This window comes from Alligator mississippiensis, chromosome 10, assembly GCF_030867095.1.
Source record: "Alligator mississippiensis isolate rAllMis1 chromosome 10, rAllMis1, whole genome shotgun sequence".
NCBI lineage: Eukaryota > Metazoa > Chordata > Crocodylia > Alligatoridae > Alligator > Alligator mississippiensis.
The window spans coordinates 63639152-63664099 of record NC_081833.1 but is presented as its reverse complement, the minus strand read 5'-3'; the positions used below and the strand labels follow the sequence as shown (position 1 = coordinate 63664099).

General features: G+C 39.9%; 1 long non-coding RNA gene across 3 annotated transcripts in view; it reads right to left on the bottom strand.

Moving 5' to 3' along the window:
• LOC102571974 (uncharacterized) overlaps positions 1-24948 on the bottom strand; it is a 357536-nt gene that overhangs the window by 304414 nt on the left and 28174 nt on the right. The gene's annotated exons all lie outside the window — the stretch shown is intronic.

Below are 24948 nucleotides of genomic sequence, written 5' to 3'. Positions count from 1 at the left end.
TGGCATGGGCAGGCAGTTTCCATGTGGGGCATACCTCTACAGCACAGAGAGAACAGCTGCAGATAGCGTAAGGAACAGGAACAGGGCCGGCTGGAAGCAGAAAGCAGAGCAGCAGATCAGGCAGAACAAGATGATCAGAGTGGTCCCTAGGAAGGGAATACAGAATTATTTGTGACATACCTGCCAAATAGGTTGGCCCTCGCTGGCTTAGATTATGAAAGGTCTTGAGAGAGGAAAAGATTATGAGAAAGGAGTGTCGACACTCCTTCTGCCATCACTACCTCTGTAAATTGGGCCAACCAGGGAACCAAGGCACCATACAGTCCTGTATTCTGTTATTTTTTATTCATGAGATGTGATAAGTTACAAGGTATTTTTATGTTCCTTGACTGAATGAAGAGAGATTTTAAACAGGAGAATAGAAATTAGTGGCTGGCAGATTGACAAGTGACTTCTGAACTGAAGAAACTTTATTTTTTACCCACAATTGTTCAGTTTTCAAGGAAACCCTTCCTTCCCCACCAGTTCAAAGGTCCCAGAACTGAACCTTTCCATTTTCAGGTTCCAATGTGCTAATATGAGTTGCAAATTCTGAAGGAAAAATGTTAATTTATTCAAAGAAACAGTAGGACCAGATTTCTGCCATTGTGCATCTGCCTAACAATACTGGCTTCAAAGCAACTAGACCAAATTAACACCTGTCCCCATGTTTTCACAATTTTCATGATCTTTGATCTCAATGTTATAGAGGTTGTTTTTTTAACCAAATCTGAATTTTGAGATGCATCTCATCTAACACTGTCCCTTTAAAGGGGACCTTATAAAGAATTAACTAATTGATGGCTTGATCTCCTCATCAATAGCAATAACCATTGAGTCAGAAATAACCCAAAAGATTTAGTAGATTTTCTTTACAAAAATCATGAGAAAAAGCAGTCAATAGGGCTTACATCTTGAATTTGGGGGTCTGAGTATAATTTATACAGCTGTAATGAGCTTTGTGCCATAGCTTCAGATTCTGAACAAGCTCCAAGGCTCACAAGATTATTACCTCCTCTGCATTTTGTAAAGGCTGAGAGTTCTATTTGATTCCATGATTAGAAAGAAAAGGTGCACTAAGGGGGGAAAGAAATGCTCAGTGAAATCATAAGCTCTCCCAAGACATTTAGTTTGTTCCCAGAATTCAGACACCAGCACAGCTAAGAAATAGCTATAAACTGGAGGAGCATTCTGGGTATTTATGTGCAAATGAGTTCACCAAGCATGCTCAAAAGAAACCCAGAGATCGGAAACTACTAGTATTCGTTGCAAAAGCCCATGTATGAATCCGAGCTATCTGCAAGATATTGAAAGTGTACTCTTGCCAACTTCAGAAAATAACCTCTCTCATAAAGGATCCACAGGCAGCTACACGAACAGAAAGAGTATCTTTAAAATACATTAGCCTGTCAGAATCTTCCAGTTACTGTAAATATCAAATAAAAAAAAGAAAGCACCAGTGAGCATCATTTTTACACATCCTAGAAATTTTCTTTTAAGTATATTTTTTATCATGGGAGATGAAGTATGGATAAAAGTCCAGGCAACAAAAAAAGAAACAAGGTGGAGGGGGAGAAGGTACCTTGATTTTTTCTGTCTTTAATAACAATGAAAGCCCTGATACACATGGAAAGAAAAGCACTCTTATCCTTATTAAAATATTTTATCCTGGATGGCTTAAGATGCATTCAGTTATTTGCATGTAGAGTTACAGGTGCACAGTAAAGTACACTGCATTTAATAGCTTTCCTAAATCACATGCAGTGTGTGGGCATGCCAGGGACACTGGCTTTCTCTTCTATTTTATCAGTGAACCCTTTAGTCTTTACAGTGTAAGAGATTCCTAGAGATTATTGTAGACCTATATTTATGACCCAGCTACCTCAAAATGAAGCAAAAATCAAAGATTAGATTCCTGAATACTGGATGCTTCAGTATGGAAAACAAACAAAAAAACAGTAACAAGGTCTTCCTTCTTTTCATTATTTGCTCTCATCTATTTCAGTTCCCATATCGGTGTTCAATTACGACGCAGTAGGTTGCATTATGTAATGGCGATACACCATATGTATTTGACGATGCTGTAAACAAACAGAAGAAATCTCATAAAATCCTCTCAAGCAAATCCATTGTTCAGGAGGCTTATTTTCAGATCTGGGAGGCTGGTATGGTCTCCTCTCACCAATTTAAGGTTTACAGATGCATAATGATTTCCTTACAGTACCTCGGAGCGCTTCTGTTAGGAACGGATAGCGAGGATTTTCTTGTCATTTTTGTTTTGCCCTTTTCCCATATTTATACAAAACCACTCTGCCTTCTGATCCCTTTTGGAAATTTCAACAGATTAAAACATTTGTTTTCAGATTTGCCAGGTCTCCCTCATTCTATCAAGTGTCTCTACCGTAACATTTGCCCGATAGTGAAAAATTGTTGCAGCCCTTGTATTCTAGTTAGCATTGTCTACAGCACATGTACAGGAATGCCCCGGCTAAATGTAATTTATGCAACCTAGGTTCTAACAAGATGATGCCGTTTGCCTGCCTGAAGAACCACTATGTTGTTTTCTCTTTTTCCTCCCCTCTGAATCTCTGTCCTTTACTCCTCATTCACTGTAGGCATTTGTCTGCTGAGAAAATAGAGGCTGACAGGGAAGGTCATTGTGACCAATTGTAAGTCTCAGCATACAAATGTGCCTTTTAGCTGTTGCCTCCACAAACAGTGACCGTGTCGTATTATTGATAAATCCTTGAAAAGACTCTAATATATCTTCATTTCAGAAAACAACTGCCTTCAAGGTTGCTCTGAGAAAATAAGCAGCCAGAATGTTGAGGAATTCTAAAAGTCGGCATTCTCCCGAAGATTAAAAGATAATAACACTTCTATTAGAATCACTCTGCTACGCTGTATTGATCTCATCAGGGAGGCCACTGCAGGTCTAATATGAACAGAGCAGTTTCAGAATTAATCACAGGGGTTTTTATTACGGTTCATAGGGCTCCTCATTCAAATTGCATCGTTTGCAATATTTATGGCCTAGATTGGTTGCCATTATTAAGTGCAAGTGTGCCACATGGTGCCTGGCCTGCTGTGTTGAAATACAAAGTCATTCTTCAAAAGTAAATCTTATCTAAACTATGCACAAAAAGCCAATTACTTTTTGATTTACATTTTAATTTCACATTCTACTTTCCCCTTATATACAGAACCCTTACTCAATCTTTGTTTTGGATTAACCAGCATAGGCATGGAAGCTCCACTCCCCAGTTTTAAGTAGACCGTTAGAGCGTATTAATGCATTCTGCTCTGAAAGATATATATTTGGTCAACGATGAGCTACAATTTCTCTGTGGGAGAAGCAAATGAAGAAAAGGAAGAAATACAATATCCTGGGAAGGCTATTGACCATCCACTGAGCACTCAAGATAAAATTGCATCATTAAGGTTCACATCTTTGCTTCTATGCTGGGAAGTGAAACAAGCGCTTGCCAACGTCACAACAAACCCTCCCGGATCAGCTGCAGAGGTAATTGAAGGTACTACTGTCTAATTTCTGCTTTAATTTTTTAGCCTCTTTGTTTATACTCAGATCTATCAGACTTCATTTGTAACTCCTCTAAGCTGTATTTCTTTGCAATGGCAGTGACACAAGTTCTAGGCAGAAAAGAGGTGACCAATTATGGGCACACCTGCTGTTAAGTTCAGTTAATAAACTATTTGCTATCTTGGCAAAAGTTTATTTTCTAAACCAATGGGAGATTGAGAAAGCATTCTTCTTCCCTAGACAGTAAATGCAGCATGGTCAAAAGAGCTCCAGGAATAGGGAAAAAGGGCTGGGTCCTGCAAGAACTAAACTGGGAAAACAAAATGAGGGTTGTTTAAATTTATACCACCAGGACATGTTTAGCTAACTGTTGGTCAAAATTACTTCTGTTTGAAACCATTCCCAAAAATCAGTGTACAAGCAGGTGCAGAAATGGTGCTAGGGGACATTAGGTTGACAGTCACAGGACCTAAGTTCTTCCTGGATTTGCCACCAAATCACTATGAACTCTTAGCCAAGTCACTCACCTCTCTGTGACTCAGGTCCCCTACTTATACAATGTAGATAATGGCATGTACCCCGCTTGGCATGCGCTACATATTTTTATATGCATATTCTCCCCTAATGATGTGGAACTCCAGCTTCAAATAATGGAAGGTACAGACAAATAGCAAAGCTACAATTCTAATGAAAAATTCCATTTCAGGCATCCCCCATATCATGCACCCTCGTTGTGACTAACAATTTTGAGATTTTATCAACTGGCCAATTTCATAATTAAATTGTATTTTTGCCAAAAATTAAAATAGCAACAACCACCACTCTCTCCCCCTTCCCTTTCCCCCCACTTCCCAAAAAGAAGCCAAACACAGGGGCTCCACTAGAAATTTTTGCTCCTTCTTCTGTGAGGAACAGTACTAGACATCATAATCCCAAATGAGGAAGTCTGGATGAAGGTCTAAAATCCAAGACATTATTAGTTTCCCTTCATACACAAATCTTTTTGGTCCTATTTAAATATATCCATATCACCATCTAGTTTTCTGTTGATTAGCTTTGTTGTTTCAAAGTCAGAAAGTTGCTTATAAACTGCTTCGGTTTTTGATAGCTCTGGGTTTGATTTGGAAGGTGCCTTATCAGACATGATAAAATACAATTCACATAAAGGGGATTTCCTTTTTTATTGTCATTTTTTCCCCATTCCCTCTGATTTTAATCACCGTTATTCTTTAGAAATGATTAATAGGATTGGAGAAAATGGGCAGATATGAGGCACATAGTATTTGAATTACAGCCAGTAATGCTAATTAAGAGACAAGATTGCCACAAAAAGTTTTCATCCATTCTATTTAATCTACTGTGAATTCCTTTTATTCTAATTGCTGAACATAAAAAAGTTCAAATTTTCCTCATCCAAAATATTTTTAGAATTTAATGATAAATTGTTTTACTATTTTTGTCTATTTACCCACTACAAAAATATTGGGACTTGATCCAAAGCCCATTTTCAAACTTTAATAGGCTTTGTACCAGGCAACTTGGTATAGATTTTCAAAGGCATATACATTTTTTAACACACTATTAAAACTAATCATTAATCCATATTGAAATGACTATAGAAACTGGTTGTCTTAGTACCTAAGCTGCCTTTAAAAATATCTCAGCCCTGAAATCTAGTACAGACTGAACCCATTCTAGTTGCAATAGAACCTTTATAATGGTTGACTCCGAAGGGCTAATTGGGCATGTAAAGCTACATGCATAAACAAGTATATTCCTGGGTGGAGATCTTAGTAAGGAAACTACAACACCATTTGAAATATAGGAGGAGGTAGGTTTTATGCACTCTTTTCTACCAGAAAACAGTATGAGGGACTACTGACATTGTGAGAATCTCCTTGGAAGAAAGAAAAGACACAAATCACTTCAGAGAATTGGAAAGCTGCACAGAAGTTTCCTGGGACAGATATCTTAACTATATCCAATGAATGCAGATGGCATGATGGGCTGAAGCCTGCATTCTGTAAAGGCCAAATCCCTAATGGCTTTACACCCATGTTACTTATAAGTCTTTTTAGATTTTGCAGAAAGTGACCAGCACCATTAATTTTACCATTTAGCTCAAAACATATAACCATGCACCAATGGCTCACTAATGCGCATCGGTAGAGACTTACTGCTTAAGTGTAACGTGCAACTCCTGAATATTAAGAAATTGAATGTAGTAGTTGTTTGAGATCCTCTTTATTGTACAAAACACTGAATTTAAACTGCAGGGGGCTTTGATTATAACTGGTATATGAAATACAGATAGCTTTGTTGTTAAATGCAAGGCAATTTTGCATTTGCATGGTACCCGAGCCAAAATCAGCCACACTATGGAACTGATGTGGTACCTATGAATTTGTTCTTTTAAAAAATCTTTATTTAATTCACATTAGGAGTAGATTTTACAAAGCAACTCAGTTTAACTAGGTTGGACAGCATTTAATATGTTTCTTTCAAATGTTAGTGAAGTGCCTGAACAAGAGAAGTGTTAGGATTTTGGGGGTGAGGAGTGAGAAACTGTAAGTTATATTTTAGCACAGCATATCCATTTTTTCAGCACACAGAGCAGAGATTAAAATAGGGCAAAAATGATAGGTTTTCACCTAAAGAACCAACATGGTACCACTTTCTCTCCTTTTACCATACTAGTCAATTTTGCTGCTAAAGCTACAACACCAGAAACGACTTCAGAATAATTATAGAGGCACCCCTCCATGACATTCTCTTAACTCTATCGGTCTTTCCATCATACTCTACTCTCCTAAAAAAAACTCTGGGCCTCATCCTCAGCTGGAGAAAATCCATATGGGCTCTGTCATTTATTATAGTTTACAAATCACCATTACTTTTACCTTTAGCCAGCACTTTAGCTAGCACTTGTTACATGGCATCAATAGATATGGATTTAAAAAGTGATTTAACTATTGTGAAGTAGAAAGGATATAAAATATATGGAAAAATTCTTCGTAGCAAGTTTTCAGGCACAAACACCCTTCATCAGGCTGAATCTTGCTAAGAAGAACTTTTCCAACTATTTGAGTTGAGTTGATCTAATAAAAGATATCAGATTTACCCAATGAACCTTGTCTGCCTATGTCCTTAGACCAACATGGCTACAACCTACCCCCTTATAAAATATATGTATTTTCTCTGGGTGCAGACACAAGTTGTATTCTGAAGACTTGAGATAGTCTTATTACTCATTTGAATTGTGATAGTTCTGACATGCTGGGCATTGTACAATCCTCTAACAGAGAGACAGCTCCTGCACCAAAAAGTTTTCAGTCTATTTCCATGATGGGAGACAATATGTAGATACAACAGCCATGCACTTAAGCGTGTCTGTAAATTTAAATATCTGAGTACCTTTGTTAAATCAGTGGGATCAGTCACATGCTTAAAGCCAGATACTTAAGTGTTACACTGGAATTCAGCCTGCCCCAAGATCACACAATGAGCCAGAACTGAGTGATGTGTCCCAGGTCGATCACCTTGGCTGATACCCTGGTTTTTCGGTCTTCCTGTTCAACATTGGCATGAAAGGAATAGGAGTACCTAGAAACTGAGAAGATGCTTGCAGTTACTGTGCCCAAAATACACGTGTCAAAACACACACCAAAGCTTTGGGCACAGTCCTGCATTGGGCTACCCTGCATCTTCATCTGAAGTTTTAATCTTATTTCAGGTAAAGATAGAAATATACAATGTCCCATTAAGATGTCACATGCATACATCCTCATCTGTGTATTATTTAACCCGGAACCTCTGTTCAAAAAGTTACACACTAAAAAAAAAAAAAATATTAGATATGGACTTGAAGCCAGATGACCATCTTGCACACAGTGTCAGGAACGAAGAAACCCAGAATAAGTTGTCCCCACTTAACTGACAATGCATAATTTAAAAAAATAGTTTTAAATTGTCAGTGCTCTACTTATTATATGCTCGACTAATTCCTTGAACAGAAGAAAACCATGCATGACTATATAGCAGATAGAAAAGGCTGATGATATACTGACTTCCCTTGGTGGAATCTGATTGCTGGTTTCTATAAATATGAAAACATATTTGAATAATAAAGGCAAAGGTGAAGAGCAAGTTAACCTCATAATTAATTCAAAAATGCAGAGATTTTTACAATGAAAAAGAGCCTGAGCCATGCTTAGGATAGAATGATAAGCTAATCCCTCAATTCCCTACAACATGAATTTGAAAGGATGGTCTGATTATACATTTCTGTCTTTTAAGTTCTGTTCAGGGGTTGAGGTTGGCAGAAGTGAACTGGGAATACATGGACTGAGACTGATTTTCATCTCTCTATTGGGAGATGTTTATAAAGGTATGCTGTTGTACACTGCCATTTTCCGTAATTATTTCTGACTCCCAATGCCCCCATTAAACTGATCTTCATCTTGGGACAACATCTAAAAAGCCAGTTGTCTTAATATTTTAGAGCAATGTGTGGACCGAATAAATTCAAAAGCTCCACACCCAAATTCTGGCAAAGACAATTCTTTTAAAAATGGCAATGATAAACAACATGTTTCTGTATTAAAATAGCACCCTTCCCCTGAAGTTCTGAAGCTGAAGGCACATTAAGCTGAAATACCACTCAGTTTCCTAGGAGAGAAACTGAGGCACAGATCCAGCAGTTCACCCTATATTATCTGACAAGTCAATATTAGAGTACTTGAGTTTGTAGTGGAATTAACTAAGGATCTTGTTCAGAGGTTGCCTCAACCCCCATGTCTCATCCAGGCACTAAACACTTTCACCCAAGTTTTGTGGTGCTTGAAACAAGCTACCTGACTTGCCAAGGGGATATAGACTAAGGCTGTGCAAAGCTTCAGCCCAATTCAGTGGCCGAATCTCTGAATCCAAATCAAATCAGGAGACCCTTTAATCTCTCTGAATTGAATTGGAACCCTCTGAATTGATTCGGAGAGATTCAGAAAGATTTGAAGATTCAGACAAAGACACCGCTTTAAATGTTTTTTTCTACATACCTCAAGGTGCCGGGTGACTTGTGAATGCTGTGATGCTGGGACAGATGGAGTGTCCCACAGGAGCGCAGGGGGGTCCCTAGCGTGCTCAGCAGCAGACCCGGAAGTGGACCAGAAGCACTTTTGGTCCACCTCCAGGTCCACCGGGGAGCGTGCAGGGGAGACCCCTGCGCTCCTGTGGGATGCTCCATCCACCCTAGCATTGCAGCATTCACGAGCTGCACCTGGTACCTTGAGGTATGTAGAAAAAACATTTAAAGCTGTGTCTATGGCCGAACGCTGATTCTCCAAATCAGTATCGAATCTTCAGATTCAGCCTAACTGAAGCAGGGACAGTAATCCAAATCAATTAACCAAATCACTGTCCCCGATTCCGGCTGAATCTGAATCGAATACGGCCCATTTCACACACCCCTAATATAGACTGCAGATGGGCAGTCATTTTATTCAGGTTGGTAACCTACACACTTTGAAGTGACTATGCAGGCCAAACCTCCAATGCTTTCTCATCACAATTCCTCACTTGAACCAAAAAGGACATCAAATTCTTCTACAATTCATGAGGAAAGGCTTACAAACCATAGCACACTGCAACAGAAAAAGCTATTGGACATGCCTGCCTACTCCAAAAGTCCTGGCAACATATAGAGGTAACTGAAGTGCCAGTGAGGACACAATAATAGCCTAAGACTTGGCAATATGGCTGCCCACACCTGGGCTAGGATATGTAGAGCACTCAGACATGATTGCTAATCACCAGGAATCCCAGTTGTCCCTGATAAAAAAAAAAAAAAATCACAAATGCTTTGATAAAAAATAGCAAATTTTCTGATAACTCCCCCAATCCTTGATTAAAATGAAAGGCCCCCCCCCATCTCCTACAGCCCTATTGATGCCTCTCACCCTCCACCCACAGTCCACTGCCCCGCTAGCTGCCAGAGCTACGGGGCCAGGGACCTGGGTCCACAGTCCCTTCTCTCACAGCAGGAGGTGGTGGCTGCTGCAGTGGAGCAGAGCCCAGTGCCACCCGGTCCCCCCACTGCCTGCCTCCTGCGGGCTCAGGTTGCGGGGGGGGGGGTGTCACCAGCTCAGGATCCCCACCCTGCTGCCCTCCCCGGAGGCCTCTGCAGCCCAGTGGCTGCAACCCGGCACAGCAGAGCAGGTCATCCAGGAAAGCTGCTTGCCACTGTGAGCTCTGTGCTGCTCTGGCAATGCATCCTCTGTGTGCACAGCAGCAGGGAAGGGCACAACCCCCCATTGTCACCCACATGCACACAGGTGATGTGTCACCAGGGTAGCACAGAGCAGCAAGCAGCTTTCCTGCTTGGCCCTGCCATCCCGAGTCACACCTGCTGGACTGTGGAGGCCCGGGGGGAGGGAGGCAGCATGGCAGGGAGCCTGAGCCCGAGTCCACAGTGGACAGCGCACATCCTCCCCATGCAGCTGGGGGGTATGGGTCCCCCTGCCCCCCAGGAGTGCGTGCAGTGATGCAGAGCCAGCCCTACCCCCACAAACAGGCTGCCTGCAGCCTTACCAGGGCCCTGCGGCCACTCATTGTGGCCCCGGGCCACAAGCCCCACACACTGCCCAGCTGGCCAGCAGCCCCAGCCCAGCTCTGTTCCTCTTCCTCCCTCTCTCCCTCAATCCTTCCCCCACCCCTTACCTACAGGAGCTGCTCTCCACATATACATACACATGGCACCCCCTCACCTGAGCTCCCTCCTTCCAGTCCCTCCCAGCCCCATGCAGGCTGGAACTCTGCCACCTGCAGAGTCTGCAAAACTGCAAAATCCATGGGTTTCTCTGCTAAAACGAGAAATCCATGTTTTCCTCCATTTTACTCCACATTTTAAGGGGGGAAATCCATGTTTTACTTCATTCTTCCATGGGGAATGGAAAACTCAGATCCCTGCTTAAGCTATCTCTGTAGGAGAGACATATTGCAAGTGATGAACAGGTTCCCAGAGTTGGATGCCTGGCTGGTATAAATTAATGTCGTTTCTAATTACTTCAGTGGTGCTACAAGAGTTCTGTCAACTGAAGATAGAAGTGCAGTACTTCTGCTCTAACCATTCCACATAACTCCTTTCAACCATTTGATTTATTCTTAGTCAGGACAAGCCAATCCTCATACCTTTATAGACTCCTTCTTTTACAGAATTTGGTAAGCTAGTAATGCAAGACAGGCAAATTGTTACCCCATCTGCATTGTTCTGTGATAACAGTCAAGTGACCTACTAAATTTCAGTTACTCCTATTTATCTGCTATCTTGTTTAAAAACAAAGAGAGAGAGAGAGAGAGAGAGAATAATACACACTAAAAAATTCAAGTACCAAGCTGCACATGTCAAAATCATCAGCTGCCAATTCATATTTCTTTCATCACTGGTAATGAATCACTACCGCTAGCATATGGGCACACACCATGTGTGTGACTATACTTTTGCCCTCTGACAAATATCTGAAGATTTATTTACTGAAATTGTAGATTGAGAGAGATTCAACATCAAAAAATTATTTATGCCCACCGTTATCTGTTTGTATACACAATCTGTATGCTGGATATGGGATGTTCAGATGGCAGGAGAGAATTATCTTTTAAAATTATAATTTTATACTGTTAATTTAACCACTTGAAGCTGGTGGAAGAGCTCCTGTCTTAGGTGTTAACACAAAATGCATTAGGGAAAATCCCAATTGTGGAGGTGCATGAAAACCAATCTCACACAAAATGGTGAATTTCACTTTTCATCAATTTTTTGTACAACTGCAAATGTTCCATTTTTACTTACGTCAACGAGACAAACATGAGAGAAAAGAAGCCAGCATTCTAATTTTTCTCATTTGAACTCTATTTAATCCTGTCTAAAGACCAGGTCCTGTCACCTTTACTTGTACAGAGTAGCACCTCATTCCACCCCATTAAAGTTATCGTGCCTCCTTGCACATTAGAGGGTTATTCAGCAAGAGGAAGGATAACAAGGTAACAGAATGTGATGAGCAAACCCATTACCACAGAAGTGAGACCTTAAATGATGAAAAAAAGCCTCTCAGTGCAGGAAAATTAAGGCTCAGTTCTGTATAGTACTCCGAAACAAATACAGAACCACTAATTCTGCAATATTTAGTCACGCTGTCCTAATATTTCTATCTAGCTTTTCTGCTTTTTTTGTAGTGGTTCCAAGGGATAAGCAATATTGGAAAGACAATGAACTACCAAACTACCATTAACAGCTATGGCAATCCCCTGCTGGATGCAAACAGTCCATCTGGCAAGTGAGGAGAAGAATGAAAATACAGTTGCAAATTAAAAAAAAAAAGTTGAAGACATTAAAATCTCTTAAAAGGAAAAGGAGAAAATATTAATGATCCCTGTTCTCTCATCTCCATCCTGCAGGTTTAAAGTGCACAGGGAAAGACCTGAACATATTTTTTGTACTTTAAGACACTATTGTACCAAACAAGAGTTATATATACTTTGCCATGGGGAATTAGGGCCCCTTTAAAACATTCATGTAATTTTATCCAGGGTAAAGGAGAGGACACATTTCTTTCAGCTTTTCAGGTACTCAAATGGGGTCGGTAAAGCTGAAGGGAGACCCATGCATGTAATTAAGAGAAGCAGAGTTACCGGGAGCTTTCAGTAACTGAAGTAGGAGGTTCAGCAAGACTGATCCACATATAACGTCTGCATTGATAAGCTCATGTCTTTAGCTTCATCAGCTATGTGTTTATGTACATATAGGTTTTTTATTGTTGGCTTATGCCTGTGTTTTGTTTTGTTTTTCACCAATATATTTTTATTGTTGCATTTCTCTAGAATGGATACAGTCATAAATATGTCTGAAATGGTATAGCTTATTCTTCCTGTTTTATGTGAATAAACCAATCCAGTATCAACCTCTTTCTATTGGTAACACTACTGTTGTCACATTAGGGGTGCTATGTGTAAGTCTAACTATACAAGTTAAAGCAGCACATTATCCCAGGTACTGGTTACTCTAGACGGCCTGATCTTGTAATGTTTACTCAGCCAGAACCATCAAAAACACAATTTTCAAAAAAAGCTGAGAAACCAGCAGCTGCTCCTATTTAGGTATGTAAATGAAATGCCCAACAGTTCCTACCGAAAACAGTAGGACCTGCTAAGCCCTGCTGCAAACAAATACTAACATTTTCCTGCCATGAACCATCTTCATTCACTACACTGACAACATTAGACCCTTGATGCTGGTATCTGCAATAACTGAGGACTGCAAAACACTTGGGGATGCTGAAACCAGTTGTCTGAATTCAGAAGCAAAGTAATTCTGATATGCAAATCCAGAAAATGGAGACCTGGATTATACTAGTGCTGAAACATGTTTTGCGTACTGAGTATTTCACATGTTGTTTTGTACATTTTTGTTAAACACGATGCTAAGCTACATCAACTAGTTTTCCCAATGCCTGAATATTATGGCGCTGTTGACTCCAGCTGAAATTCAAAGCATTAATAAGCTAGTCAAAACAGGAGGTGTTTCATTACCTTACAGATTTTAACAATAATACTATGAAAACCGTCATGGGGAAGCATTGAAACAAGCTGTCTTTTTGTTCAATGTTCCCTCTCTATTCCAGTCACATCTACTGAATTCCTCTGATAAATTATCTGGATATCCAATGAACCACTGATGCACTTTTCTGCTACCCAGTTGGCCTCTCTATGGTTCCTATTGATATTGATATATAAAATGTGTCCACTGCTGCTTTCAAATGTGTATCTGGCAGAGGAGTGAATCTGAGCAGAATGATTTCCTATTCAAATGGGAAGTAGACGAATGGCAAGAAAAAATAAAATTAGCTGAAGAGTAATTGAGATAATTGAGCAAATTTGGCTACCAACCAGAGAATTTATTAACTACTGTACTGAACATTGGCCTGTACATATCTGAAACATCTAAGTTCAAAGTACCAGACAAACACAAAATTGTCTGTTTATATGCAATACTTCAGTGGCATTGATTGGAAAATACTGCTTCTGAAAAGCAATATGCCCTAGATTTATAGCGCAGGATGGTAATAACAACAGCAAACCCACTGAACCCATGGCTCCATGGGTATGCCACTGCTTGACAGTCTTATTGTTGATTATACTCATTTTCTACTCCAGCCAGCAGCAAAATTTTATGAGATCCGCCCCCATAGATGTTCTCTGACACAATCTGGTCCTCAGTTACTAAAGTTGCTAAATATGATTACAGCAGGAAAAGCGAGGAAAAAACAGAAACGTGATAACTAAATACGCTAATCCTACTGATCCCTGCCTTTTTTCATACCTGTGCCAAGTTGAAACATTAGCATTCAAAAACACAGGAGCTCTAACTGTACAAGGGAGAGTGCCACCAAGAAATTAGATTAATGACTGGAAAAAGACTTTGCAAAAAGACTTGCCATATTTGAAACTATAAAGGGCCAGCATGCTAGTAATAATATGAAGATGCTTCTGTGTGCCTGCCTCAAAAGGCAATGCTTTCATTTTAAAAATACACATGGTTTATCCATGTTTTACAACCTAGCTGAACAAATTTGGAAGTCAAAATGATGGCACAGGTATGAATGAAGACATACTTACTTACTCTTTTTTGCAAAGAAGCAAATACTGACACCTGTAACACTATACATCTGTTAATACATGGTATGTACCATATCAATATTTTTAATAGGATCTCTTCCATTCAACACTTCTGTACCTGCAGTTTGTGAACAGTTTGGACCAATTCAATAAACATAATTACTCCTTTCCTTTTTGGCTCCATAGAATAATTTGAATAGAAGCATCACGCTGCTTCCCTCCCACCCCCATATTTTTGATAAATCTGAAACATTTAAGACCTTGAAAAGAGTAGGTGTACTGGTTAGTGAATTTTCTACCCACAATAGACAATGCCATCCTTTCCTTAACAAGTGTCACCAATCTTAGCAATATTCTGACAACTTCTAATTTCCAAGTATATTAAAGGGTTACTTCTTAAACCAATTTTACTCTTATAGATTTAAATTGAATCTGCTTTGATAGTTCTGTCCTATTCTGGGCTGATGACGAAATCTAAACTATCCATATGCTTAATGGCTCTCATAAATGGAGCGCTAACAGTTTGTGGTGGTGATGGTGTTACAGTTGCTGTTTATGGAATTGTTCCCTTATTCCCTTTTTTGCAAACTGAAATATTTTTTTCCTCATACTTGCACATATTCTGATTGAGAATAATATTTTTCATGAAATGTGCTTGGCCTGCTAACAGCAGCAGAAGGAGAAGGGAAGGCAAACTGGGAATAATGGAATGAAATAAAGAAAAGGTAACTGTATGCTAAGTACCGGAGAAAAATATTATAACTGAGGGCTTAAATGTAGCCATAAACCCAGAAGCCCCACATTGATTTGACATGCCAAGAGCAGCCTAGGAAGTTGGTTGTGGACAAGAGCTGGTTGTGGGCAAGAGCTGGTTGTGGGTTTGCTTCAAAGGTACAACTGCACTGCAGGGGAGAGAGGGGAAACCCAAAGTGCACTGACAGCACACCATCACAGCTGCACTGAAGCTGTGGGGAGAACCTCACAAGGCTCGAGGGATATGGAGAAAAAGCCACCCACTGTAAAATAAATTGAACGTAGCTCTCGAGACTATACCAAGGAGAACAATTCTACTACAGCAAAGGCAGACAGGAGAAATATAATCTGTTTAATTTAAATCATTTCCTGAAGAGTAGAGGAGAACAATGAGTAACATTAGTTACTGTTCTACTGCTAGAAGAGTAACATTAGTTTACTGTTCTTCCAGGGGTTAATTTATCCCAACCCAAGATAGTCCAGAGTTCAATAGCACAGTCTCCTATCCTGTTACCATCTTCTGCAATTCTTTCCCCAATTCTATGCATGAACCCAAAATGCCCTAGTCGCAACCTTTTCAGTCATTCTCTACAGTCAAGCTTGTGGAAGACGAGATGTCCACAACTTGTTTTACATTCTTCTGACATTTTGCTGTGGTCTTCTCTTTGTTGGGATGCTATGATGGCATTCATGATAGCAGTATCTGACATACACTGGGATCTCTAGGGAATTTGCCCAAGGCTTAAGTGTTTCAGACCAAACCCGTTTGGCTTGGCTGTGATATCAAAATGTTTTAAATATATTATTTCATTTTTTGTCCTGGAAGTCCTTTGCTAGCACATATATCTTTGTCTATACTCAGTAGCAGGTTTTATGCAAATATAGGAGCTGGGTGATCATTCTAACCATACTAAGAGACAATGTTGGTCACATCCCCACTAACCACTGACCACACTCTCAGTAAAATGTTCCACTGAAAGAGGGCACGGGAAGAATCTGCTCCTTAACCAGTACTGTAATGGGCATCTCTTTCATCTAATACAGCACAATGTGTGGATTATATTCCCAGTACCACTACCTTCACATGCATGTTAGGCAGGGCACACTAGTCTTCCAGAAGAGTCTTTCTTGAATGAAAAAGGTAGAAGAGAGATTTCTTTTCTGTTACTTCTTTCTTTTTTCTTTCCCTTGCTCTTTCCCCCTCTCTCCTATTTTTTTTTTAATTTCTAGTTTTCACAAATATAAAACAATACTTTAAAATAAATAAATAAAGATTCCTTAGCTCTGGAACTTGCTTTTGAGGTGAATAGTAAATTAGCTTTAAAAATGCTGTTTCATAGGCACTAAAAATACTCATGTCTTCATGCAGAATTAAAGAAATAGTCAGAACTGGGAAGAAAATGGGGAAAAACTTTTTAAGAAGAAAAATCATTTTGCTTCAAAATTTTCATGATTTTTCACTTATTTCATTTTTATTTTGAAATAACGTGTTTATTGCAAATGGGATTAAATCGTTTCAAAGAGTTTAACAAAAAGCTGAACAACCCAAAGTAAAAAATATATATATTTTGTCAAAAATTATTTTGGTTGGGGCTTTTCTGTTCAGCCATAGAAAAAAAATCTCTCACAGATCTGCTTGAGGAATGATTTTGCTTCTCAACAGATAATGCCAAAAAGTCTGTTATTGTCTCTTTTATGGTCCATCAGAATAAGCCTGGGCAAATGCTCAATTTTAATGCTTTATTAGCATTATTCCATATGATCCCTTGTAATGCACAAAGCCTGGACAGGTCTGGATAAATAAGAATAATTTTGAAAATAAGATTCAAAATCTCAGTTAGGTTCTCTCATCTCTAGTTTAACGGCATTTTTAATGTATAAAAATGAGTTTAAAAATGTATGACTGATTTAACTACTAGAAGTTGAGGATTGTAATGTTTGATACTTCAAGGATTTGAGAGACTTAGCCAACATTTATTTAACCAAAACTACTAAACTGGGCACAATAAACTGGGCTTCTTTCCCTTCAGGCAATTATGCTATTTTTTCCCTCATTGTATTAAGGCAAATTGAGCAAGGATTCTAGCTATCAGCTTGTAATTGCATTTTTTTTTTTCAGATGCTGAATTCAAATCAGTTATAATGTTATTTGTGAATGGTTTCAAGGTAAAATCTTTGAAAATTCATGCTCTCTGATATATTTGATTCAGAATCACATCTTGCAGTACCGAGCCAATTACCTGGTGGTGATAGGCCATGGTTATCATACATACATAAACATTTATATCAGCAAAGTTAGGCTTTTTTATTATATCACAGCACAGCTGATAAGAAAGGCCATTTGGTATTTATGAGTCGGATAAAGCACTCCACCCCATCAATGGAACTGTGAACTGTCAAAAGGATATAGTGATAGATGACTCTCCAACATTCACAAGGTAAATGTTTTAATCATTTAAGCTGGTCAATGGGGTTTAAAAGCATTCAGACATGAATTAAAATATGTCTGAGACAGAGCTTGAAGTCAATTTTCAATTGATCCTGTCTAGCAAGTGCTGCTTAAGTAACAGTTTATAGTGTCTTGTTGTTACAAAAAGCAGTGATTTAATTAGTAATACGTCACTATCACAAAAACTCTATAGTATAGTTTCCTAAATACATAACAATATTCCCATAATTACTAATGTATTTATAATTGTTACTAGTTTAAGACTAGAAATTACTTTCCTAGAAAATAATACTTCTATCCAACTATGACATATACAAAGAGGTCACATAAATCTAGAGAGTATTTATCATAGTTTCATTTAACTATTTTACTAGTCTCAGATTTAATGCAGGTCTATGGAGAGGGAATAAGTTGGTGAGAATCAATTTCAGAATTTTATTTGTAATGAAAAAATCTGACAATAGTCTGAAAGGTGGGAGTCTTTTATTGATTTGGCTGTTTTTCACAAGAGTGTAATATCAATTCTGTCTGCAATTATTTTACTTTACTAATGAGCTCATTACAAGTCAGGAAGACAAAGTTAGTTTATGGTACAACACTCCTGTGGTTCATTTGCCAATACCAATAAAGCATCACAGTCTACTCAAATATAATTTTTATGTCATTTAATGAATCTATTCTCTCTCATATGCATATCTACTTTACTGTTAGGAATGATATAGCCAGTGTAGAGAAAATCATACTCTGCATGTAAGAAATATTTTTTTCATAAAAAAAGGAAAGACTAACTCAGTATCTAAGGGCACATATGAGCATTCGCCATACCAGGTCTACAATCATGTAGTTTGCTTGAAGTTGCATGACTGTAGATTGAGAGCAGCATGTACAGGTATTTGCCAATGCCAGGAGTCCTGGCAGGAACCCAGTGCAACTCAGTCAGGGTGTGGGTCCTGGCAGGTCTATGGAGGGGCTGTCCATCCAGGGGTGGGAGTGTCAGGAGGCTAAAATTAGTCTGGTCATGGTGGGGAGTGGAGACAGGAAGAACAAAACTCCATGGTTGGAGCAAGCATCTGTGCTTTCCCAGATCCAGGGCTGCACTCTGTATATGTGCAGACATTCTCTGGAGCAGATGAATCCAATCCTGACCTAAATTGGCTTACCTACTCAGGTGAACAAATTTAGACCAGGTCTGTCATTTTAGGTGAGTTTAACACCCCCATCCCCACCCCCACCCCAATGTCTGCACAGATGGCCATTTAAATTGACCTACCCCTAGTTTGGCTGATTTAAACATAACATCTTCCCATATCCTAAAGTTTCAAAGCAAGTAGAACAACCCTTCTGAACATGCTTGTGAATCCAACAGAATCAGTTCTGGAACTAATGGCTAAATGCTATTCTGTATTTGCTACAATATAGTACTATACAACTTAATGTAGAGCCCAAAATGTTAACAGCACAGAACCAGGCATTTGGGTTCTGACCTCCCAAGATTATTAGTGCTACCAACCTGTGTGGGTCTTCAAAGAATCACTAGACAGGATATTTGAGGACCCACATTTGTAATACTGTTACCAGGAGCACTGGACAAATTTAAGAGGGCTTTTCTGCTAGATCTTAATCTGAATTGATAGGCTTGAAGTTTTGGGGTTTGGAAAATGTGGGCACATGTGGGCTATACCAACATGTTCCATTTCCCATGGAGGAATCTTATAGATGTTACTCCTTCAAAATGTACCAACATTTAGGATACAGAGCAAAGGAAGGGTTTTTATTAATAAACTAGATACTTGTTTATTCCAATTAATCATAAGATGTATACAGAACAGATATGCATGTTATCTGCTGGAAGTGTGATGTAGATAGAAGTTATTTGTAGTCAGATATTTTTTTTCAAATTAATGTCAGCTCCCTAGTCCTCATTCTTCATTAAGATGTGTAAATGCAAGAGATCATTTGACTGCAACTTTTACTGCAAGATAAGGGTCCATATTAAAATAATCTACACTAATAACTGAATAAGGTATCTTTTAAGTATGATGTATATATACAGGTATAAGGAAGCTTCCCATAACTACTAACATGGTTATGGGAAAGGAGGCTTTTTCTTACAGAGGAAGATTAAAGGAGCTTGGCTTGTGTATTTTAGCAAAACAGATTAGAAGGCTATAATCACCCTTTACAAGTATATTCATGGTGCAAATATTAGGAAAGGAGAAGAGCTGTTTAGACTGAAAGAAGCAACACGGCACAAGATCAAACAGCTATGGGACTGACTAGGGATAAATTTAGATAGGAAATTAGAAGGCTTAGAGCTATCAAGGACAAGTGCAAAGGCCTGCACCTGAGACAGAATAACTTCATGCACAAATACAGACTGGGGAGTGGCTGGCTAAGGAATATGAGCCAACAGTATGCATTTGTTGCACAAAAAGCCAACAGCTGTATTAACAAGAGTGTCTCTTTCAAATCAAGGAAAGCTATTTTTCCACTCTAGATGAGACCTCACCAATGCCAAACAGAGTGCTATGTCCAGTTCTGGGCCACACACTTCAAGACAGATGTGGACAGATTTAAAAGTGTCCATCACAGAAAAACAAATATAAAACCCCTCAGTATGAAAGTGTTCTAAGACTGCTTAGCCTGGAAAAGAGAAGACTGAGGGGGATTCAAATACCTGAAAGGTGATTATAAAGAGAATGGAGATAGCCTTGTTCTGTGGCTGTAGGGGACAGGACTAGGAGCAATGGACTCCAACTGCAGCACAGGATATTTAGGTTAAAGATTAGGAAGAAATTTTTTTGACTGTGAGGGTGGTCAAGCATTGGAATAGGCTACCTAGAGAAGTTGTGAAATCCCCATCCTTGGAAATTTTCAAGACAGACACTTGGGCTACCTATACACATGCTCCAGGGTGGTGGGGAGGGGAGGGCACTTGTTGCTGCTGACAGGCGCTCAGCAGAAAGGTTACATAATAAATCTCCTTTAAGTAAAAGGAAATTCTTTGGGGTTTACCCCATCACTGAAGGACAGAGGGAGCCAAGGAGACCCTAGCTCACTCCAGCCCCCTGGGGTGACTAATAGTGGCAAAAGGCCCTTTAATAAAATGGCTGTCTACCCCAGGTAGGGCAGCACCGTGCAGCTGTTCAGGATTCACAGGCCTGGGCAGAAGCAGTGGGTCAGGTGACCCAGAGAGGCGGTAAGCCACCTTATAAAACTAGGACCATGGCTGAGGCCCCAAGAGAGGGGGGGGGGGCTTGACAGGCCAAGGAGGAAGGATCCAGACTGCAGCGAGCTGCAAGCAAGCCCCTGCACCACCAGGCAGCAGAACTAAGTTGCAGCTCATCACCACAATGTGGCACTGACGCACAGCTGGGGAAGGAACCTTTTCTTTGGGAGCAGATGCTCATGCTTTCATTGTGTTGAAGTTTGAACTAGAGGACACGTTTGTGGCTGATGGGGAGGTGGCGGCCACTGAAAAGGGTCCTAAGGTCCTAAACCCTTCAAAGGGGGCAGGCAGCATACGTGGGTAAATCTGAGAGGGCCAAGGTCTTGCCATGGGGCATTTTTACTCCAGGAGTCGGGTGCGGGGAGAGGGCGGCACTTAAATTAGAGTGACTCTGAAAGCCACTCTAATTGAAGTGCCTGGAACATCTTGTATATCAGTGGCCCCATGCTTCAAAATGGTGGTGGGGGAAGCTTTATCTAAAGCTCATTGAATGAGCTTTAGTTAAAAGTATCCCTGCTGCCATTTTGAAGTGGGGGGATGCGGATACATGAGACATGGAGGCTGGCTGGAACATAGTAATTACCATGCTCCAGCAGACCTTATTTAATTGAGTCTGCTCTGATGCACTGTAATTATAGTGGGTCAGAGCAGCTTTCCAGCTTGTGTATAGGCACCCATGATGTCCAAGAAGCTTGGGGGCTGCAAGCAGCACCCGGGGGGGGGGGGCACTGCTATCTGCAGAAGGACTGTAGTGTGTGGCAGAAAAGACTGAGGGCACATGCCCACAGCCCACAAAGGGTAAGGGCTGAAGGTCCTGGAGCCTGGGGTCCTAGGATAGTGGACCCTGGGTGGATGGTCCCAGATAAAGTGGTCCAAGTTGAGGGGGCCACAGCCCAGACAAGGATCTAAGACCTGAAGTGAAACCCCCCTGACCTCTAGGGGCAGCCTCCCAGCGCAATTATAACATCAGAGCATAGCATATGAGACAACAGGATGAGAACCTGAAAGGCCAAAAGGGACAAGTAAAGAGAGATCCAAGTTGCCACTAGTGGGTGACTTGTGTGCAACTGGCTACAGGGTGCCACAGCTTTCAAAAGAAAAAGTAGCCAGAACTTTTTAACATCAAAAGACAAACATATTTTCCCTACCCATGTTCTCAGAAATAGCAGACATCTGGAATAGCAAATTTTAGCTGAAGTACTTGAAATCTAGCAAAATTATGAGCAACTGAACACACAGTTTTATAAAGAGAAATGATATGCCAGGTGACCAGCCACACCTATAATGTACAGGTAATGGATTAAGAATGGTTCAAATAGACCCTCCAACAGTTTAAGATTTTTATTAATGTGTGTTACCATTTCTTTTTTTCCTACTTTCTCTGTTTTATTGGTATGATTATTTTCAGATGCACTCACTTTTCCTGTTTTATTCTGACGGATGGAGTAAGGAGGAAAAAAAAAAGTAAGAAAACATCCTCTTCCAAATCGTTATTGGGATTCTGCAGATTCAGGAGATTCAAATACTTCAGTGAAGTTCAGGCAACAATCCCAACTCTGTAAAGTTTATCTGATCCAAACCTTTCAAAACCTACACATCACTAATGTCTCAAGAGTTAGTCCTCAAATGTAAAAGCTAAAGCATGCATGCTAAGTCACCAAGCCACCTCCCAGCAAGGTCTTATCAAATACCTACCAGTATTAAGGAAGGCTATAATAAAGATATAAAACCTAACCATATTTTTGACATTTTTGAAAAACATTGTTTTTGAGAGTATGATTTTCCAACTGAATTACATGACTGGGTAGTTTGTCATAGTCAAATATTTTGCATGCTCCATTGCGCATCTTTACCCTGTTAAGAACAGAAGAAGATCAAAGTCAGTGGTAATTCCACTGGGAAATGGACATTGCCACCCATTTCAGACTTCTTAATATTTTAATCTGTCATGAAAGGTGATTTGCCTCTGAAATGAAAAGGTTTATCTTGGGGAGTCTACTTCACAACATTGTTCTGCCTTCCAAACGTGTCTCAGAAGTACTTGCAGATATCATCTCATACTTATTATTCCTTCCTACTCTTTCTTTCCTCTCCCTGCAAGATTGTAGTCAGCAGTATCTGTTCTTTCTTTTTTCTGTTTGGTATGGATAGACTGCTGATGTGAAGAAATTCCTGTTCTGAACATTATACTGTGCAAGAGGCACCCTGACGTGTCCTAACATAGAAAGCCATTTGACACAGCAGCACCTGACAGGCTATCTAAAATATTGCTGCTTAACCAAAAAAAGTGTAGGCCTGTGTTGCTTACCCCACCCACCGCAAAAGAGTAGGCCTATAGTAATAGTTAAACTTATTTGTGCTCAATGTGATATGCGACAGCTACCCAGAAAAATATATGATAAAGCCTCATATAATATTATTTCTCTTTAGCCACCTTCTTAGCAATAAAATATGCCACTTTTATCCTCATACAGAAGCTTGAACATAAAAGCACAAAAGTATTTCAAACATTATTCACATCGTTACAAGCAACTCAGCTTGCAAAGGGCTGTGATATTAAATTCACTGTGTAAACACAGTGCCATTCACCAAGTACCTGACCAGTAAGTTTAAATGAAGGGCCTGCTCAACCTCCACACTTACCTACTGTGCAAAACAACATCAATTTTCCTTCACCACAGATTCTCTGGTCCCAAATGTGTGATTTTTCTATGTTTTATTGACTATATGTTGGCACCCTCTCCTGCCCTACTTTCACTTTTAACCTTTGAAGCACTTCTCTAGTGATTCATCTGGAAAGGGAGTATCTTGGGGGGGACATGAATTATGTCTCCACTGGTCTTGCAATTTGCTGCTTGTGGTATGTACACCGAAACCCTGCTTATATTATCTGTCTGCCTTAGGCTCTTGTACAGCACCAGGGTTGTGGTATTATCTTTTTGTTGTCTGAAATTATTTATCATGAAGTCAATATTCATTGAAGTAAACACTACTACCTGTATTCCTGTTTAATCTACATTGCAAACTCTTTGGGGATAGAGACAGTTCTCTTATCGAAGACACTGAGCACACTGTCAGTGAAAAGAGAAGGAAGGTGATGTGGAAAGGAAAAGGGGGAGTGATTTGGGGGTGGACCCGATGATCTTCCAAGGTCCCTTCCAGCCTTAAATCTATGAATCACCACCTTGCAGTGATGAGAGCATTTTACTTAGTGGTCCAAATTTTAAACAAATAGCGATGTAACAGAAGATTTATCGGATAGACTTAAAGAGAAGGAGGAGTAGAAGGGACCTCCAGAGGTCATCTAGTCCAATCCCTGACCTGAGACAGGATCATCCCTATCCAAATTATCCCACATAAATCCTTGTCTAACATATTCCTAAAAACTACACAATCAACCCTGACAAAACCATAAGATCTAGCTCCCTAATCGGCCATAGGTAAAGCAGGGGGACCCCAGCAGCCAATGTCCTTCTGTTGCAAAGACGGTAAAAAAAACACTCAAGAGATCCAAGGAAGAGGCCATGCCTCCCACTGCAGAGGAAGGCAAAAACTTCCACACTATGCACCAAAGTCCATACCATACTGAGTAAGTTCATGTGCGCATGCCCAAAATACTTCTAGGTTATCAAGGGCAGGGACTTGCAGCAACTCAAATCATCCACAGTAACTGCCTGTGTACAGTTCATCCCTAGTAACTAAGCACTTATTCCTTCTTCAATGAGAGCTAAACTACTGCTAGGTAGGAGTACACCACAGGCAGTAAGAATGTACATACAGGGCAGTTATGGTAGAGCAGCTGACACTGCATCACCAAACTCTTCTTTACGTCACAATAATGCAAGGTATTTTGTGTGCTCATGACCCAAGTCATCATAAGCAAATATGAAAGTGATCAGCAAATGTAATCCTTTGTGACACTATGTGACAAAGAGCATGACATGACATCTTTCCTCCTCAATCACGCAGCAAGTCATCAGCAGTGCTAAGAATCAGTTTCCATGCTCCCTAACTCCTAGTCCCCTTTGCCATCCTTTGATTCAGGCTCCCTCCCAAATCAAGGGACTGTAAATGATTAAACATGATGTCATGTCCCAAATTCTGTATTTCATCTACAATTTACATATGCAAATAGTTAGTGTGGGTGATGTTGCCACTTCTTACCCACGGAGAGCTGTAAAATGGGAGGTTAAGCACTTAACCATGCTACACTGAAAATGCTTGGGAAGGACCATCTGTTCAAAGGATATATAAGACTGAAGTATTTCTGGA